The sequence below is a fragment of the Rattus norvegicus genome, chromosome 11 (assembly GCF_021556685.1).
Source record: "Rattus norvegicus strain SHRSP/BbbUtx chromosome 11, alternate assembly SHRSP_T2T, whole genome shotgun sequence".
Lineage (NCBI taxonomy): Eukaryota > Metazoa > Chordata > Mammalia > Rodentia > Muridae > Rattus > Rattus norvegicus.
In genome coordinates this window covers 89168081-89189425 of record NC_141544.1, presented here as the reverse complement: position 1 = coordinate 89189425, position 21345 = coordinate 89168081, and the positions used below count along the sequence as shown (strand labels likewise).

At 42.6% G+C, this 21345-nt stretch overlaps 1 long non-coding RNA gene across 1 annotated transcript; it reads left to right on the top strand.

Moving 5' to 3' along the window:
- The first annotated feature begins 904 nt into the window (after positions 1-904).
- LOC148002665 (uncharacterized) lies at positions 905-18893 on the top strand. The gene is made up of 5 exons (XR_015633590.1): positions 905-1234; positions 3590-3800; positions 4941-5108; positions 6503-6863; positions 18568-18893. It is a non-coding gene; the product is annotated as an uncharacterized LOC148002665 (long non-coding RNA).
- Positions 18894-21345: the final 2452 nt, after the last annotated feature.

The window sequence follows — 21345 nt, the reverse complement described above, 5'->3', positions numbered from 1 at the left end:
GTTTGCTGGGATGAGTATGTTCTCATGTTCTTTCATATGAGATGTCAGTGTGAATATAATTAGCAACAACAAAATATGCACATCAAGTCAGGTAGCAAAGTGGGATTAATAACTTGTATGTGTTCAGCACAAAAGGTGGCTCCTCTGGCTGGATCCCTAGTCACTGTGCATCTCACCGAATCACCACACAGATCTTCAACAAGTACAACTGTGTGTTGATGGAAAAGACGGGTCCACAGACTTGTGCAGAGCCCGCACTGTAGTAGCATGAGTGAAAAAGAGACTGCCTGTTGATCATGTAAGGCATCTGCAGCAAGGCCACTCTGAGCAGACAGTGCTTCTCCACATTCAGTTTCATTACCCATCAAGAAGCGACAGGAGAAAGACAAGAATCCAAACGGAAGTGTGCCAGGGCTTCCTTGTGCTTCTTCGACAAACGAATGGCAATAATAACAATGGTAACTAAAGAGTCATATCTTAAATGACCCGGACTACGCAAACGGGACTGGCATCAACATGACAGAGAGAAGTGGAACCTGAGAAGTTCAGTAGCTGTGGTACTGAAGGGAGCAGGACAGTACTCAAAGCATCAATTCACATAGAAGTGCTTATCACACAACAAACTCCGAAAAGCATGTGATAGTGAGAGTTCAATTAGCCAGGCGCATTGGAAAATAAAAAGTAAAAGAGATCTCATGTCAATGTTTATATATACAAAGGGATTTCAGGCCAATGAGAGTATCAATATATTTGTTTTGCAATCTTTCAAAGAGTGAATATAAAGTTGAAAGGAGTTAAAAGGAAATAGAATTTAGATGGCCTGAGAAGCCTTCCTATAGCAATTTCCCTTTAAGGAATCTAGGTGACCTGGCAACAAAGGCCTTCTGTGTGGCTTGTTGACTTTTCTTCTTGTGACTGACATGTGGTGAGCACTGGTGGTGGGAGGTGTTCACCGAAATTTGTTCATGTATGTCAGGTATGGAATATTGTTTTTCTTTTTTTTTCTTTTTTTTTTTTTTGGTTCTTTTTTTCGGAGCTGGGGACCGAACCCAGGGCCTTGTGCTTCCTAGGTAAGCGCTCTACCACTGAGCCAAATCCCCAGCCCCGAATATTGGTTTTCTTAATAAACACGTGTAGCTCAAATCTGCCATGAGATCCCAGCTGGGGGAGAAGGAGCTGTCAGGCTACCAGAGCTCATGAGGAACACTTGTGGCTGTTTTCCACTTCCCAGCAGGTGAGTATTCTGAGAAGACAGCTCAAGGTTAAAGTATGGTGCCAAGGCTAAAGGTATGAGCCATCATGATGCATTCTCAAAAGACAATGCTACTGGGTGGACTCATTCCCAGGAAGGCCAAGGTTAGTTCGTGACAGCCTTGCAGGGCCCTCTGAGGAACACCAGGGAGTTTCACTCTCTCCTGGTTGACTTCTGAATCTGTGTGCATCAGGCTAGTGCATTCTCCCACGGAATAATAACTATTGTGGGCAGATCTCCATAGCCCAAGAGCTCACTGAGGGCAGAGACGATGCTGTCAATGTTGTATCTTCTTTACCTGGTTTTATCTTGTTACAGCCTAGGAACTGAGTAAGTCTTAGTGAAGAAAGGGCTCTACACGGATCTCCCTGAAAGAATGGGTTCTGGTATGATTTATGGAGAGATTTGGAATCTTTACATTTTTCTGTATCAGCTAAATATAACATCAGGATTTACTTTTCGGGAGCTGTCTCCTCGCTTCTACTTCTGCAGATTCGAATGCTAATGATAACTGCTAACACTTATTCTGTGCATTGCACACTGGTACTCTCAACACTTGCCTGTCTTACAGTCTAAGCTGCTTTTATAGAAAAGGAAGCTTGGATTGGCGGAGGCAATGTAACCCAACCACGAAAAGGGGGTCAGGATGTGACTGGGTCAGAATTTGATTCCTGGTCTATTTGACATAAGCATTATACCCACTCCATGATGCGTGAAACGTTCTTTCACGGAGGGTACTTTTACAGAAACTCAGTTCCAGGGAAGACACCTAGAGTCCCTTAGAACTGAAGGAGGTGTGCTTATTTAAGAGAAGCTAGTCTTTGTGGAATCTTACCGAAATATTAGGCTTCATCCTTGAATATGATGTTTGCTCTAATAGTGGTTTTTTAAAAAGCACATAGTTTTCTTAGTTTGGTTCCTGTTGCTGGGATTTTAAAGACCAACTTGGGGTGCGGGGAGGAAGCTTATTTGCTTTATGTATCCAAGTCACAGTCCATCGAATGGGTGCAAGGTAGGAACTCAACACAGGAAGCTGCAAGCAGGAGCTAAAGCAGAAGCCATGGATAAGGGCTGCTGGCTCACTCAGCCTGATTTCTTGTGCAAGCAGGACCAGCAGCCTAGGGAAAGATTCCCTAGAGGGAGCTGGATCCATCCACATCAGCCATCAATTAAGAAAACCCTTCCCAGGCTTGTCTCCAGATCAGTCTGTTGGAGGCACTTTCTCAACTGGGGTCCCTTCTCAGGTGACTCCATTAATGTCAAGTTGCCAAAAAATAACCAGGACAATAGGATTGGGGCACATCCAGTGGAGCTGGACCGTCAAGAATTATGGCAAGAGTAATAGCCACTTTCTCTTGTTTACCATATTCTGGTTATCATGCCAATAGGCAATAGAGGGTTGAGAAGAGTGCAAGCCAGCAATGACAGAGGAATGAGGAAGGGAAACTCTCATGCCCTTTACTTTAGGGCTGAGAGATCTTGCTGGTTTGGCCATCACTCCAGAGCCCCTTGGCTTCTGGGGCTCTTCAGAGACCAGCATACACAAAGAAGCCAGGGATTCTGGCTCTAGGCTGCCTCTCAGTTGAAGCTTTGGGCCGTCTCACTGATGAGTATTGGGCTCACCAAGGAAGCCGGCAAATCCCCAGGGAAGACACTGGCTTCACAGTATTACACATGCACAGGGAATTGCTGGTGCTTTCCATGAAAGCCTTGGATTGTTATCAATGGCAGGGCCCATCAATGAATCATTTATGGTGAAAGTGTATCTATACACAGAAGAATATTATTTGGCTATTATAATTTGTTGACTTCTTAACTTTGCAATATTGTGATTGAGTCTGGAGGGCATAGCTAAGGGAAACAAGACAGGCCCAGAAAGAAAAATACCACAAGGATGACCTCACCCATTTGAGAAATCAAAACAAGCTGATGTCATAGGTGCAGACTGGGAAAGTGGTAATCAGACAGTGCGGGGAGGAGAGGGGGCGAAGGAGGGGAGAGCCCGGCCCATGCCTAACTAGGTAAAAGGAAGATCGTTTGGCCCTCTAAAGCACAACTGTATGACTATAGCAAATATTGCTGTACGGATATACAAATACCGATCAGAAAAAGAAAAATCAGAATGCTGCTCTCACATTAAAGAAATTATCCCGGCTGAGGTAATTAGATATGCTAAAATTCCACACTGATTATTACACAAAGTATTCTTATATCTAACCCATACAGCCCCTAAAAAATGTACACCAATAATACATGTCAAGTAAAACTATAACGTTTAGAAGAAAAGTAAGCAACGGATACTCGGCTGACTTTTGTCTACTGCTTGTCCTCCGGCAGATGGGTGTGGGCAGGAAGCTCTGGGACTTCAACAGATGCTGACCATCAGTGGGTGTTGGTGACCATTCCTTCTAGTCACTGAGAATATGGTCACCTTGTCCTTGTGAAGATCAAACTGAAAAATCTAAGTTCCTGCCTCATGGACTACGTTTGCGTCTAAGGAGCAGAGCCGACAGAAAACAGAGACTAAAATGGCCACCTGTTATTCGGGGTGTGTGTGAATGTGACTAGCCAGTCAAAGGTTTCTTTCTGTCTTCAGCAATGTGTTTGTCTGTCTGCAAGGTCAGAGATGAAAGGCAATTTGTTACAAACCCTTCTTCTTCATGATGGGTCAGAGACAAAATGTCCACCTACTGCCATCTGGTGGTCATCATTTGTCACTGCAGTTTAAATTAGCCTCTTCACTTAGAGAAGGATCAGTTATGAAGGAGACAATGAAAAAAACATGGTTCCTGTCCTTGAGGGACTCACGGTCCAATGGAATTAATTGTCATGCTAGCATTTTAAGTAGAATATGCAAGGTTTTATGTAGAAGCAGCATGGCAAAGAACACCTTTGAGTTGAGTCTTGCAGTATCCCTTGTAGGTACCACTGTGACAAAAAGGAGACTTGTTCTAAATAGGGAGAGCGTCCCCTTGTTTGGCTAGCACCTGACTTGTTGGTAAGGAGTATGGGAAAGAGAGGACAAGAAAGAGCTGAGGTAAAGACAATAGCAGACCCCAGGAGCCTTGAAATGCCTAACCAAGGAGGCAGGTCGACTCCAGTTCATTAAGTCAGGAAATAATGGGGTCAGATTTTGCTGATAAAAGGCAGAACTCCAGTGCCTACACACCAGCTTTCCAAATCTTCATCAGTGGCAGCCATTATTTGAAGCAGACAGAAACATTGTGGTTATGATTGAAGACAGAGTTTTTAGGTCAAAAGTCATCCCAACACCGTGTCCCACATGAGTGGTACATACCAATACTCAATCAAATGGCTCAACAGAGCCACATTTGATAAGCCCTGATGAATGAGGGGAATTCTGACCTTATATGATCAACCGCTTTGTGGTTTTAGAGTTCACTGAATCCTGTGCAGCCTACAATAGAATACTTATAAATCAGTTCTGAGCCGTAATTCCCTTTTTCTAGACCTGTTCTAGATATTTCATTTCATTGCCATCCCTATTTTATTGGTCAGTTTCCAAACATGACCTAGATCCTCCAGCCCTAGTTTCTAGTTTTATTGTGTGAGAGGAAGGTGAAGATTAGCCATCTCTCTAGTCTCTTTAAGCATCTTTTGTCTGCTACCTCGTGTATCAACTCTCATTCTGTATCTGCAAACGTACATGTCACCCTCCAACCCGCAGATCGTCCGATACAGTCCTGAGAAACAAAGTCTCGCTTCTCACCGCGGCATTCGTTCTAAGAACTGCACTTTGGACTCAAGAGCTTTCCGCTGAATGACTGAGGGACCCCGATTTGCAAGAGTTTCCGTTTTGTGACAGCGCGTGGCAGTTGCATGGCATTTGCGACAGGTGAGATATTTCAGACCAATATTTGACCTGGCATGAGTGGCCTCTCATTGGGCAAAGACGATTCTATTCCCGAATACAGTTTCAGATGCCAACCACAAGTTCCCACCCACGAAGCAGTATTTCCTGTGATTCTCCCTCTTGTTCCTTGTCTTTACTCACACTTTGCCCACTCTCTCTGCACGGCAGGGTCAGTTTGCTCTCACTCTCCCACATAACTTCTCCGTTTCAAGGCTGTGTCCGGAACTGCCTCCTTCTCCCCATCTGGCCACTATCCGCCATGCCTTCCCACCCGGCCCCCACCTCTCCTTGGAGGCCTTCATACAAAGATGCTAACTCACTCGGTGACTTTTTCCAGTGCTCAGTGTGCTCCCTGTGGCTGATATAACTACTTTGACAATGAATCTTCCTTAGGTTCATTGTTATTTCCCTGAGAGCTCCTAGACCAGAGTTCTCTTATATGGCCGCTGCCAAGTTCAATAAACATTAAGCAAGCGAATATCGCATCCCACAGATAATGCTTTTGGGGTGTTCTAACCTTCATTAAAGGAGATGGAAATGTGAGTGACACGGCCTCTTGCTTTTGATGACAGAGGCAAGGCAGTGGGACAGGAGCTGCAGCAGACTCTTAGGCATTTCAGTCAGTTGTAGAACTCTTCATTTTCGTGCTTGCCTCCCCTCAGCAAACTGAACTCTAGAGCAAGGGAGCCATGATTCTTCAACCACAGTATAGGATCAATTGTCTGTACAGTGCGTTTTCACTTACAAGGACCATTTGAACGCTGATGACATTGGGGATCTCTAAAGATGCTTCAAAGTCAGGTGGTTACACTTTTTTTTCCTTCCTGGAATCCTTTCAAATGAGATGAAGTGAGGTGGAGGGGCTCACGGTATCGGGGCTCCTCCCCTCTTACTGCAGTTGCTCACCTCTCTCCGAAGCTCCCTAAGGACAGATGAACAGATGTGAATAGAGAGATGGATAATGATTGGTCATCTCTAGATGGCCCTACCCCATCCAGGGAAGTGCTGGCAGTTAAGACCTCAGCTAATCTTGACTGAAGGCTTGACTTGATTTTTTTTTTTTTTTTTTTTTTTAGAAACATCCATTTTTGACAGTACCTTGAATTTCTTTCTAATTGATTTGGTCTCAAATATCCCTCTTTCATTCTCTTTCCTGTTTTTTTTTAAATAAAACAAAACAACAACAACAACAACAAAAAATAAAACATCCACAAAACCATAAAAAACAAAAACAAAAAAAATCAAACCCAAAACACCAAAGAAGAAAGAAAAAAGAGGCGAAAACTTTGACCAATGATTAAAATTGCTGAGTAATTTCCAGCCAATAGTAAGTGAGTGCTGGTTTACATTTTTCTTTTTTCTTTTTGATAATGCAGTTCACACGGTGCACACCTCCATAGTGCATAGGCATGGCCCTCAGGCTGACACATCCAGAGTGTGTGGCCCTCATGCTGGATATCTTTGGAGCTTCAAGACCGAAATCTTCAGAAGAGCAAAGGGGGTTTGTGGATGTAGAACACTGGAATATGAAGAATGAGCCAGCCTGGGGAAAGCCCAGCAAGTGGGAAGATGGAGCTGATAGCCCCACTACGGACTCCTAACTTCAGCAGCAGATTATGCAGTAAATATCCAAGACACACATCAGAGATACAAATCAGGCCACTAAGTAGGCTAAAACCTTTGGATGGCAGAGGGCTTTGGAATAGGTTATAGCTTTGTCTTCGACGACTGATGGTGGTAAGTTAATTTGGTTGTGTGTGAGAGAGAAACCCACTGAACTTAAGTAATGGAGGGTTTGTTCCTAGGGCACACTATGTAGGAGCAGTTCCTTTCAGCTCTACCAGGAGCCAAATCAGCTTTCACATCAGGCTCCTCAGTGCTTTTCTCTAGGAGAGGAGTATAACACAGCAGCAATAGACGTGCTAAGTGTGGTCTGGTCTCAGGGTTGGAGGGGCCAGAGCAACAGGTTCCTAGTCTTCTAATGAAACTGTTATTGTTAGTTTTCTCTCTGTGTGTGATATGTGTGGGGGCACATGTCTTCCATGGCACACATGTGCGTCAGAGGACAATTTTGTGGGGTTGGTTCACTTTTGCACCAAGCTCTTATTCCTGTGTTTCAACCTCAGCACGACTCGACTCTATGTCAGTTTCTGCTTCTCTAAGAATTATTCTTTTCTCTTTGTACCTGTAAGCTGCATCACTGATTCTGTATTAAGTGGTCTAGAGAGATGTAATTTGATTGTTATGGTTGACTACTGTGGCCCCCTAATTGGTAAGTTTTCCTTCAAGTCAAACCACAGTTGCTAAGTACCCTGTTTTGGCAATCTTTGGCACATGGACATTTTGCTTTAGTACTTTCTTTTAGCATATCAATGTAGCATTTCTTTCCTTTTTAAAGATTGGTTTTATTTTACATTAATTCTGTATATGTATGCAGCTGTATGTATACAGGTATGTATGTATGAAGTGTGTGTGTGTATGCAGGTGTATGTATGTGTATGATGGTGTGTATGTGTGCATGCATGTGTTTGTATGCAGGTATGTATGTGAATGACGGTGTGTATACAGATATGTGTGTCTCTGTTCATGTGTGTATATGTGGATATATGAATGTATATATGTGCATATGCAGATGTGTGAATGTGAATGCAGGTATGTGTATGCAGGTGTGTGTCTCTTTCTCTGTATGTAGGTATATACTCAGATGTGTGTTTATGCAGGAGTGTGTGTATTCAGGTGTGTATGTATTCAGGTATGTTTGTGAGTGCAGGTGTGTGTGTATGCAGGTATGTATGTGTATGCAGGTGTGTATGTCTATGATGGTGTGTGTGTATGCTGGTATGTGTATGTGTGTCTCTGTGTGTGTATGCAGGTGTGTGTGTGTGTGTGTGAGCACGCGTGCACAGGCTTGTGTGTGTATACATGCAGGTATGTGTTCAGGTGTCTTTGTGTATATGTGTACATATGCAGATATGTGTGGGTGCTCATGGAGGCCAGAGGCATGTTTTCCCTGCAACTGGGGTAACAGTTGTGAGCTGCCTATCATGTGTGCTAGGAACTGAATTCAGGGTTCTGAAAGAGCAGCACACACTCTAACCACTGAGCAATCTCTACAGCCCCTAAGTATGACTATTCCTAAGCTGGCTTGAGTTCTCACCTCCAAATACAAACTGTACACCAACCATTTCCTTATAATGATGGGAGAGGTACACTGTCCCACTGTGCTGTTCCCACTGGTGACATGAAAAGCCAAGAATAAACAGCATTTCTTTTTTCCTGCTGTTTCCATAGCGACCTTATGAATATCGTGTAATATATCTTAGAGAAAAAATACAAGGAAACATAAAACATATAGAGAACAAACCTTAGTCTAAGAGAAACTATTTTCTGGCAGTCACAGCACAAGATGGCGTCGCGGGTGGGGAGGTCTGCATCAGATACTGTGTGCAGCTGCTGGAAGTTCACAAACCATCATGACTCACTGAGCTTCACTACAACTTGCCAGGCTCAGACAGTGTTTTTTAAATAAATACTTCATTTCCAATCACATGGTTATCAGTCAAGATCTGTTTTGTTTCAGTTTCCCTAAGAACAGATCCTGAGAAGGGGCCATGAGTTTTGAGGGTATGCCCAGAAACCTCATGGGAGGAGGGAGAAAGAAGGACGAGGAATAAACAGCAGCGTGATCTGCTGTGAGATCCAGCCCTGTTCTGAGTCACTGGAAGTCAGCCATACTGGACAGTTCCCTCAACCTGGTGGAAGTGGTCTGCACTTCTGAACTCTGGGTCTACCGGTCACGGGATGTATGATGTTGGGCTTGCTATAACCCCTGTGTCTTGGGTGAACCTTCTGCCATTAGTCCAAAGTAATTCCTCTTCATTCAAGGATACAAACTGTAGCTGTCAAGAGATGGACATCTACTAGCATCCAGTGTATGGCTCCCTCTAAATGTTCTGAGGAAATTCCAGCTTCAGGCAAGAGAAACTCTTGACTAGTACTGGTGATAAGAGGAAGGTATTGGGAGGGATAGGGGCTAACTGGCTAGACAGAGAACAGGAGCAGATGTGGACGATGGGCAGAAGCCAGGGTAAGCCCAGAGGTCAAGACTGTAGAGACTGAGCCCTTGAAGGTGCTCCTATTTATAGTTGATTGACTTGAAGAGCATCATACCTGGATGCCATTGGGCATTACCATAGCCACCGTACAGTGCTTCTCTGCATTGCTGTCAACACAGCTATCTGAGCAGAAGTAACTGATTAATCAAATCTAGTTCACACGTCCACAGTTAATGTGTTGGAAGTGGGGGGGGGGGCGTGAGGTGCCTCTTTTCTTCTAGGTGTTGGGAAGGCACAGGGTCTCCTTTTACCATGATAACATCCTCAGAAGGAAGTCAAATGGATGTGGGTTGAACCAGAAACCCTTACTGATGGCCAGAATGCCTGTAAAACTTGCAAAATAGGTCAGAGTGCCTCTCTTTTTAGTTGTAGAGATGTAGGCAATGAGAAATAACTTTATTGGTCCATTTAGAGAGATCAAGTATGTTCATTTGTTTATTTACTGAATGCGTATTTATTAATTCTAGGTACTTCCCAGTGTAGGGACGCAACATCGAGCAAACTAGGCAAAAGGTCATGCTCTTGCCAAGTACATAGTTTTGTGAATTGTGGGATGGGAGAATGAGGCAGAGAATTAGAGATGCCTCAACCTGTGATAGAGGTAGCTGCAGGCAGCACCAGGGAAGGAGGAGAGGCATCCGTCTGCCTTATGGAGAAGAGCAGGAGTAGGAAAGAGAATGAAAATGGGTGATGGAGCAGTGGAGGACTAGGGAGAGGATAGTAAGAAAGGGAAGGAGTGAGGTGGAGGCAGAGTTGTAGGGAGAGGAACAGAATCCTAAGCTTCCTGAGGCCCCAGTTCACCAGGTATTCTCAAGGACATGGAGGAAAGCCACTATAGAGAAGATGGGGGGTCAAGGGATAGAACATTGGGAGGCTTTTAGGGGGCAGGTTGAATCATGGAGAATCAGTCTTCTGAGGAGTAGCTTGGCACGATCAGACTTCCATTTGTAAGAATGGAGGTTGTGAAGACAGAGTCTGGCTCAGAGGTTACCGCAATGAATGCTGGGGGATAATGGAGGCTTGAGTTTAGATAGTGTTTGTGGAGATGGTGCAAAGATAACCAGAATGTGACTGTGGAGTGGGCTGAAGAATCCCCCCAAACATGTCCCTGTCCAGATACCTGGGAACTGTAAGGTCAACAAGATGTTGTAGATGCAATTAAAGATCTCAGGTTGAAATTATTCTGGGCTATGGTACACATTATGCAGTCTTTAGGGTGGTTGTAAGAGGGAAACAGTAGAGTAAGAATGAAAAGGTTATGATTCATAATGGCCAGAATGAAAGTCGACGTAACTGATCATCAATTGGTAAATGGATAATACAGGAAGGAGGAGGGAAGGGAGGGGGAATATAGATGATTTTGATATACATTAGATATGTTCCTAAATTTATATATGAAAGACTCATATATAGAGATAGAGATCCACAGATACATACATACATACATACATACATACATACATACATACATACATATATGCATACACAAATACATAGATGCAGAGGGAGACAAAGAGAGACACAGACATGAGTGACAGATATACAAAAAGAGACAGAGAGAGAAATGTAATTGAATCTTAAAATAAAGAAGTCTTGCTATTTGAAAAAATCATGGATAAGCCTGGAGGACATTTTACTAAGAGATACAGTGCATATATTGGTACAGAAGGGCTGTACTGCATGGCCTCGCTTCTTTGTAAATTTAAAGTTGTGGGAGTCACAGAAACAGTGGAATTTAGTTAACAAGCATTTCAAAGTGAGGGGAATGAGACCCTGCCTACAGGGAACAGAATTGTGTCTGAGGAGAGGGCACAACCTGTGGAGATTGAGTGAGTTCTCAGCCATCCAGAGTCTCAGCGCTGTCTGCCTCTGGCTCCAAGGAGCAGTCACTGACCTATTTCTGTCTTCTCTCGCCTCCGTCTTATCTGGCTTTCCTCTGACCATGTTTGCCATTGTCCAGGCTGCAGTTGGTTGGCAACCTTGCCTTTTCCAACTGGCCATGACTCACAGACGCCTTTCAAGGGGGTCCAGGGCAGATGGAACACATTCTTTTCTAGACCGAGAATGGAATGTCAGACTCAGTGAGGGGCCCTAATCTGGTGGAGAGTTCTGGAGGGTGGATAGAGAGCCCAGGTTCTGGCTACCTTTATTTTGGCAAAAGACAACTAGAATGGGCAAAGCAAAGAAGAAAAAGATTAGTGTGTGAGGGCCACAGGAAGTATCCTTGACTTTCTGGGAGGAAGTTTCCATGAAAACAGAAACAAAACAAAAAACAAAAACAAAACAAAAAACAAAAACAAAACTGTGTTCGGTCCCAGTGGATGGCAGGCTGGCTTTAAAAGTGCCTGCCCTCTTGAGTCCCAGGGAAGGCCCAGAACCTGCCAGGTCTGTGTGACAGGCATTCTAGGGTCACCACGAGGACCGCCACTTCTGCTACTTTCTGACTATGGCAAATACAGTATTTCTAGCAGCATTCCCATTGAACTACTTGTGTTAAGTATTATGGGATGAGTATTCTAGAGGCTAACCAAGCTCAAATAAGAGAGCAAATGGGTGCAAAACACATCATCCACATACTTGGTAGACGGGCTCTCAAAGGACCATTCTGATACAAGGATTTTGGCCAATATTGTTTTGAACAAAGAACTGTTGAATGAAGGTCAACACCATGGTTATTTACTAATACCATTGGAGGGGGCCCCAAGGCCTCACAGATAGGAAATAGTTACTGTTATTATTTTCTGGCTTTTGAACTGTTCCTATCCAGTTTTTTTCCTATAGACCCCCCAGGTAGTTCAATAAATATGGCTTCCTTAGTGTTCTCTTTGGAAGAATAGAAACCCTTAGAACGTTGTGTTCCTGGGAGGCGCAGGCATCACTCTTAGAATGCACTGCCTGACCACAGCATCCCTTCCCTCTCTGTCAATTTTACCCAGCTTATCTTTGTGTCTACCCTGCTTCTGACTCTTTACTTCATAGCCCTAATCTCTTTCCTTCGAGCTCTCTTTCCTGGTTATCAAACTAAATGATCCTCATTCTCTCTGCTAATATTTTATCTATTTCTCAGGAGTTGTGCTCAAAAGCAAATATCTTATCCTGACAACTTAACATTTTTTTTTGTCTCAGACAACAGAAATTTTCTCCCTCGAAGCAATTGTGAAAGCTATTAAGGTAGTAAAGTTTATTGTCTCCAGAAGTTCCTAAGTAGCTGGCAGTGACTCCCAAAATGATAAAATGTAGTTCTTCTCTTACCGCGCTTACACCCCGCTGCCCTGGGTCTGTGCCATGGAGTGCTTACATTATTTTTTGTTTCAGTGCTATAGTATATTTTACAAAATGTTCAAAATGGTAATTAATCTGAGCTGTGCACCTAAAAAAAGATAAATTTTCTTGCCAGCTCATGAGACAGAGCTATACATGGGCAGAGCCAGTTCTGGGAATTACAAGTTTCACAAGGAAGGGCCTTGGGAAGATGGTACAGTCACCAGATGATGAAAGAAATAGAGGAGGTTGGTGGTTTGGGCAAAGAGAATGGGAGGAGAAGACAGAAAGCAGATGAGGATGACATGGGGGATGAGCTTGAAGGCATAGAATGGGAAGAGAAAATACATCAAATCCCCACTCTCTCAACAGAATTAGGAGATGGAAAAGCTTTTAGCATCTGTGCCCCAATGCAGGAGTAGTGTGCTGATGTAGTCCATTCTTCTTGTTTTGACACCAGCACCCTGACGTCAGTCTTGAGTTCCAAACAGTAATGATCTCATTCAGTGACTGATGGAGTAGAAAGATCTGGAATGCTGATCTTGATACTGATCATGCAATGTGGGGTGGAAAAGGAGAAGCTGGACACCTCAGTCTGCTGTTTGAGGGCAAGGGTATTGCACGCTTATACTCATAGCCTTTGGTAAAGTCTCCTGTAGTAGATGGCATTTGAAAGCAGTGTTTCAATAAGAACTTCATGAGCTTCAGAGATGCACAGTTGTCAGTCTCTATGAACATTTCAGTAAGGTAGGGGAGTAACTTTCTCACACATTGATACTCTATGATCAATCTCATGGTAAGTTCTGCATTCAAATTGCAAAGGAGTGCTGTCGCATCCACTGACCCAATAGTGGATGACGGGGTGAGTAGGTACAGGTATCTGCTAGGTGCTGAGGGGAAGCAGTGAGCTGACCGGGCACTCAGACTCTTTGGGGATTAAAAATGCAACATAACACTTCTTAGCAAATGTGCACTGAGTCTTCAGAAAGAAAAATAGAGAAGTTAATTTGCTTATTTCTTCTTTGTAGTGAGGAAATGATCTCACACCTGTGTATGAACATTTATGTACAATACACATGCACTCCAAGGTCAAAGCAGTTATGTATTTGGGGCTCTTTTCATGTTACTTTCATTTGGATATTCCTGTCTTGGTAAACTTCACTTTGAGTACATCAGCTTATCTCCATCCTGCTATGGAAAGGAAGGAAAAGAACTGTTTGCCTTAAGCTGAGAAGGAAGGAGGGAAAGTATTTGTCATCCTTCTGCCTCTGTAACCCAAGAGAGGGCCGGGGCTTGATGGTAGCAACCAGAATCAAAATAAAAGAACTCCAGGGAAAGATGAAAGCTCAGAGGAAGCGTGTAGGCTCTGGGCTGCCACAGAATCAGCCCAGACCTCACCTAGGCATGTTTTTCTCCAGGGGAAGAGAATTGAGATCAGCCAAAGGATCATCCTTCATATTAAAAACTAGCAATTCATCCTTTGAAGGGTGGCTTTAAAAATAACTTCACTATGTCTCACTATGGCTAGAATGTAAGAGAAGGAATTGCCTTTGCCTTTCTGCACTGAGGCTGCGTGGTTGTTCTCACCCTGACTGACTGTGGACACCTCATGGAACTTCATTTTTTCCCTCCTGTTGTAAGACTAATGGCCACTATCTCAGGGGACAGTGGGGAGAATTTGGAATAATAAAATGTATCTGTTCATTGACTGGTACATCAGAGGCAAGTAATATACATCAGTAGTAATTATCATATTTTAAATTTAAAATCATTTGAACTGAATGCTTAAAACACTTATGCCTGTAGGGGACTCCTGTGATGTTCTGAGACACATGTACATTGTGCAACATCAGGAAAAATGCATCTACCGCCTTAAACATTTGTTCTTTCTTTAGGGTGAAAACTAAAATTCTTTCTACTAGTGCCTTAATCAACAAGGTACCTGAGAGGAGCCTACTTAAAAGGGACTGATTTGTCTTGTTGTTGGGTTTGCCTGTGCTATTGTTTCTGGGTCCTGATGAGGCAGTGTATATCATGGACAAAGGACACAGAAGGACAAAGCTACTCTGGTTGAGAAGGAGAGAGAGAGAGAGAGAGAGAGAGAGAGAGAGAGAGAGAGAGAGAGAGAGACAGAGACACAGACAGAGACACAGACAGAGACAGAGACAGACAGAGACAGACAGAGACAGAGAGACAGAGAGGGAAAGAGGGAAGGAAAGAGAGACAGAGAGACTATGAGAGAGAGGGAGGGAGAGAGAGAGAGAATTGGTGAGGACAAGGTCCACTTGAACTCACACCACAATGACCAATTCCTTTAACAAGGTCTCAGTTTCTGGGAACTGGGTCATAGTCTAGTCATTGGTTGCAGCACCATCGTCTAGGGACCAATCCATCACCACAGGAATCTTTGGGGATGTTTGCTACCGACACCATAACAATTAGCCCTTAGAAACACCTGGTGCTTTGGCACTCTCTATAGTTACACTACTGTGAGGCACACCAGGGCTTTCTGTGCCTGTGCAGCTAAAACCTAGTGTCTGTAGTCATCTTCTCCTACTCAAACTTCTCCACTCTGCCCTTTCCAACCTCGGATGACCACATCCTCTCAAATGACATGAGAGGCACTGCTTTGGATTCCACTTACACATGCAATCGGATGGTACTTATCTTTTGGTGCCTAGCAGAGTATCAGATCTCTGTGGCTAATAGTTTTCTAATTTTTTTACTGGTTTTTGTTTGTTTGTTTTTTTTGCCATTGGGTTTTGGGATTCTTTATAGGATCTGGATAGTACTCTCTTGTCAAATATCCATGTTTTCTTCCCCATTCTGTAGGTTTCCTCTTTCCTCTGAAGTGTTTCTTTGGCTGTGGGTGAGATATTTAGTTCAGTGTATCTCTGTCTATCTTTGTTTTTGTCTCCTGTGTTTTAGGGTTCTGCCCTATCCACACACCTTGATATATTTCTCCTATGTTTTCTAGGCTTTAGGAGTGGGCTACCTCCATGAAGGGTCAGTGTACTCCATTATTATTACCTCAGTCCCACTGACTACAGCATGGATAGGTACTATAGGAAGCAAGTAAAGCAAGCGTGGCTAGCCCTGTAGCTTCCCTCCATTGCTTTATTCTACACCCCTCGGCGAGCTGCTTTTCTCTTGTAGCATTACCATTAATGTACAGTGATTGCACATAGCGCTAGAGACAGTCTCCTTCATGAACACCATGTACCTGGAACACCTTCACCTCCGTCCAGTGCCTCCTTTTAGTCTTTCTCCCTCTTTCTCCTACTCTCTGGTGTCTTCCCTTAGTGTCTCTTCTGTTTTCAACCACATGTCTATGGCACATACACAATAGAATAAATGCCTGTATTTCTAAAAATTTCGGAGCCTGCAAGTGAGAGAAGGTAGGCAACATTTGACTTTCTGTATCTGACTTATTTTGTTTAATAGGATAATCTCTAGTTATTTCTATTCTCCAGCAAATAATGTAATTTACTTCCTTTCTGTGGCTGAATACAACTCCAGTGTGTGTGTGTGTGTGTGTGTGTGTGTGTGTGTGTGTGTGTGCCACATTTTCTTTGATTAACCCAATTTATTAATCTTATGAGCTAGGAACATTAGGAGTGCTAGAAAATAATATTGCAGAAAAATCAGGATCAGCATGAATAAGCGTGTTAGAAAGAAATTGCACTTTTGAAAGCTTAAAACCAATTATATTACAGTTTAAAAGAAAGACCCAAGGGTGGCAAATGTTCAGAAGAAGAAAACGGAGAAGAGAAAGAAAATGTTATTTTGCTAGAGGTGAGACAGCATGGAGACCAGCCATAAGATGTCAGACCTCTAAGTTTCTGAACCACAAGTTGTTGGCCCATTGTCCAGGACCCTCTGTGAGTTTCTGGACTGTGGAGTGGCCCTTAAGTCCAACCACAAAGTGGTTGCTTATTTAATTAATGTGATTGACATTATTCTCTACATTGCCAAAGGTCAACTCTTTACAGGGTGCGTGGCTAGGTAACAGTTTTGATTCATTTTCCTCCCACAGGAGCATATGTAGCACATAGCCAGCCACTAGGGAGGGATTTCCCACTTCAGTACCAGCTTGATTTCTTTGTGTTTGTAAGTGTTGTTTTGAGTAACATATATTTAGGCGATTCCATCATTTGGAACAGGGGGGCAATAAATGTGTGTGTGGACTGTTATTATTGTTATTATTATTAAAGTTACCTCCATATGGATTTGCATCATAGCTGAATTTATGTCCCACAAGCAGTTTACAAATCTTTCTTTTCTCCACATTCTTTTTACTTCCTGTTGTTCCTTGTTAACCTAATGATAATTATACTAATTGGGCTGCAATAGAATTGTAACACATTTTTAACTTGCATTTCCTAATTCCTATGGTCTTTGTATTGGTCATCTAAATTTTAAGTTTTGAGAATCAAGTTCTTATTTCATTGGGCCAGTTCTTGACTAGGTATCTCTCTTATTTCTTTTTCCTGCAATCCCATTTGTCACTAACCAATCCTTTATTTATTTGTTTGTTTGTTTATTTGTTTATTTATTTCCGAGGCTCTACAGTATGAAAGATTCAATTCTCTATCTTTCAAATTCTAGAAGCAGATTACGAAGGCAACAATAATGATACATTGTTATATCTTTCCTCCATTCCATTTGTCATGCTAAGGATGATGGTGAATACTGACATCTTCAGAGAGAAGTCTCACTTTGGTCAGGGAGTTACATAGTCTAGAACTGTGTCTTAGACACATACCATGTGTGTTGTAAGAAAGCCATCGGATCTGCAGGGTCTGGGTGAACACAAGAGTGAATGAGAGGAGACAGACACTTGACAGAGCTTCACAGAAGTAACTTAGACATAGAATTTGGGGCACTGTGTGGAGGGGACTGCAAAGAACAAAGAAAGAGGCAGCCTTCTAAGAAAATCCCTGGCTATAGATGCCTATGAGACATACTTGGTGCATGGTGGCAGTTAAGTTTGACTAGACTAGATGCCATGCTAAGAAGGATTATGAGAAATAAGGGTCAGCCATTATTATAAAGAGTCCGCAATGACAAAACAAGGCATTGGTATTCAGTTTGATTTGTAACAAGGAAGCAGAACTCTTTTGAGTAGGAGGGTAAGAAATATGACAACAGGATTGCAGGAAGTGGCTCTCAGAAAGTGGTGGAATTTACATCTGAGTCCAGGGGCAGACAGATGAAGAATTGGTCTAGGATGGCTAGTCCTGGAGAGAGAGGAAGAATAGTGTCTACGTTCCAGGCCAATAGGACAGTAAGGAAGACAGCATGCAGGTGAAAAGCATTGCTAATTCCTTGAAATTAGATTAATTTGGGATGATCTGAACACACTATAAAAACAGAAATTTGGAGAGAGTCATGAAATTAATATATAGTGTCTGTTACAGGGTTGTTGCAGAGACTGAACGAAGCAATATCTGTAAGGTGTTCAGGACAGCTACAGACACACAATAGAAGCTACCTACATGTGTGTTAAATAATTTGAAATAAATATAGGAAATAAATTGATCCCATAGAAGGTTCTTAGTACTCAAGTGGATTCAATACCTGATTCTTATGGGTTTTTTTCCTTTGATAACTCCCCACTGAGGCATTGATTCAGATGGATAACACCTTGCTATTGTTGATATTCTCAACTTTATTTTGGCATGCAGTAGCTTGAGTTTTCTTGTTCCAACTCAAGACAGAGCAGTGATGAACACTGGAATTATTCAGTGCATCTGGAGCTCTGGGAAATGCCAGGCTTGTTCAAGGGAAGATTTGTTTGTGGCTCACCTTCAGTGTGATTAGTTCATAGCCAGACAGTGAGACAGTTTGATTTAACAAAATGATCAACTCCGTCCATGGGAAAACAATAGACAGTGAACAATGGAAGGACTCTACTGGCGTTAATAATGACGTCTATGACTTTGAGACAGACACATTTCTGTTTTAGTTTTGAGAACTCTAGAGTTAAGGAGCCAGATTTCTGTGGGTGTTACAGGGGACTTTCCATAGCTACTTAAACAGGAGTACTTTGTGTGCCTCCACAGGACAGCCAAGCAGCAGAAGCAGTGCTCTGATTGAGTTGGGGTCGACAACCTGTTCATATTCCGCCCTGGGATTCTTCTGATCTCAGCTCAGACATACATGATAGAACCCCCAGTAAGATCTATTCGAAATAAATGCATAAAATGATAGTCCGTAAGTTGTCTGTAATCTGAAAATAATATTAAATATTTGTGTCTGTATATATATATGTATAACAAATAATGATCTTTTCATAATAAATAAAAATTATATGCTTACACAAATTTACCTGGATTTTGCAGAGTTGGGAACTTTAGATCCTATGGCAAAGTAAATGATTATTTTCCAATATGACCAGTTGCTCCTTTGTGTCTCTGCTTTGTAAATTCTTGGGGTGTTCATTTTGTTTTAAATCTTTTATCTCAAAGTGAGACCCTCTGAATTCAAAGCATGATTTTGCAGACTTGGTTTTTACTTTTCCAGCCGCCTGCATCTGTCATTCATTTGTCGTTCATCTTACCTCTCTTAAAAACTGAGATCAACTAAAAGAGGAATTTAAAAAAAAGCCTCTGTTTAAAAAAAGGTATCTGAAATTTCGCAAAGTATGTTGGCATCACAGCACCCCATGCATATTTAAACAGCATCATCAAGACAGGAGGTTGGAGGAAAAAATCAGGTTGTGATATTTGGGAACAGCAGGTGTGGGAAGGAGGGTGTTGACACCCTCTGAAAACGGATAGGAAATGTTGTGTGGCAGGTTCCCTCCTCAGTTCTCAAGTCACCTGGGGTCCCCAACATGCTTGAAGTAAACTCTAAAGAGCTCCAACTTGTCCCCAGTATCCTGTGGCTCTGTGGTAGCCTTGTACCATGGAAGCAGGACTTCCAGCAGACTCCTGCTCCCAACAGCTGCAGCCTTTCTTTTGTGCGTATTTTTATACAATTACTGGTGTAATTACACCTCTATTGCAAGTACCTCTATTATGTAAGGGAAATTTGGGGGAGTAAAGGTATCCTGGTCAAGGATGGATGGAGACAGTTGGAGTTTCAGGGCTGTGCCAGAAACTCACTAAACAATGAGGAAAAGGAGCGAGGTGCAGATAAAATGGAGGGGCCACCCGCACCTTCTGATAGCACAGGCTATACCTCAAATGTTGCCAGTGTTCTGGACACATAAGTCTCCCTGATGTTTCCTTGCCATGGGACAATTTCACCCTCCTGCCTTTGCCTCCGGGTTTTGTAAAATTTTCCCTGTATTTGAAATTTTGAAATGATTATCAGAGTGGATGGAGAAGTCGCAATACTCTGGGTCTTAATCTTTTATGAATGTGGTAACTCCTTGGCAGGCCTTCTCTAACAGGGAGTCTTCTGGACCTGCCTCAGGAGATACCAATCTAATAAATAAAGACTGATGCCTGAGAATATGTAATTTAATACATGGTTTTCACACAGGTGGTCCATGGACTGTCTGTATATCAAGTGCCTTCTGGAAGAGAGTTAACTTTGATATGTACAAAACAACGTCCTGCCATGAAGTCTGGGTTAAGACTGGTGTTGTGAGGAATCATTTGTGCTGTGGATGTAGGAAAGTACACAAACTCCGTCTGTTATAGAAGCACAATCAGGGGTATGGCTGCTTAGGAACCAAGACAAAAAAACTGTCCATTTTTTTCTTACATGACTTGGGTTGTCTATTTGCAAAATTAGTCACATAATGAAGATGAAAATTAATGAAAATGTATAATCCAAGGCCTTGGCCTTAGAATTCTCATTCCTGAGATATCCCTACAAAATAGAATATTCAATGTCTTCAAATATGAAGCTGGGTGACTGGACCTGCTGCTGGGATGTAGTACAGATGAAATCACTTGGAGTTTGAATTGTTCCCTGTCTCAGGACCACTCCTGGCGCTCAGACCCAACAACCATCAACCCCTCAGTTATCTCAGAGCTAACAGCCTGTTTTTCCTGCAGCTTCCTCCCTGATCATTTCATTATTTTGACAGAGTTAAACATTGCCCTAAAAATTAGTCCCAGTGATAATAGTTGAAGAGGTCAAAGCACAGAACTCCAACTCACAGAAAGTCCTCACTTTGGACCGACCAGATCTGGAGAGGGTCAAGGCCCCTGTTGCTGCTTAAGTCAAGCCACCTGAGTTCCGTCTCCAGGACCCACATGAAAGGTAGAAGGAAAGAACTGATTCCCCAGAAGTACATCTATATTTGTACACACGCACACAAACAGCATAGATAAAAAATGTTAAAAGAATATCTCTAAGAAGTTCTTACTCTGAACACATCTAAACCTCTTTTATTTTGCAGAAAAGGAAGAGAGCTGAGAGAGAATCTTGTCAGAATCCACTTGCAAAAGTGCATCCCAGGAGTTGGTGGTCTAAGCAGTGACCCTCTGTCCTTTACATCGATGCAGAACACCTTGTACCCTGACGGCCTGATGCCCTTCCTACTTTCTTTAGAGCCTCTGAGTCAGAGGCTGGTTTCTATGCATTGTGATTCACCACCCGCTCTTATTTACGTCTTTAGAATTTGTTCACCTTCTTCCTTTGGCTTCTTCCTTGTCAAGACATGTAAAATGACTAAGTCATATTCTAATCTTGCATAGGTGAAATGAGCAGAAATAATCATCTGATTGCACCGCCGTTTTTAAAACATCTAAGTCATTTTCTGTTCTAAAAAAATATTTTTTTTAATTTTGCCTCTCTGCTCACTACATTGGTCATGGGATTATGATGTGTTATGTGGAAAGAGGGCTATGCGTTTTTTCCGTAGGCATAGAAAAGAGAAATTC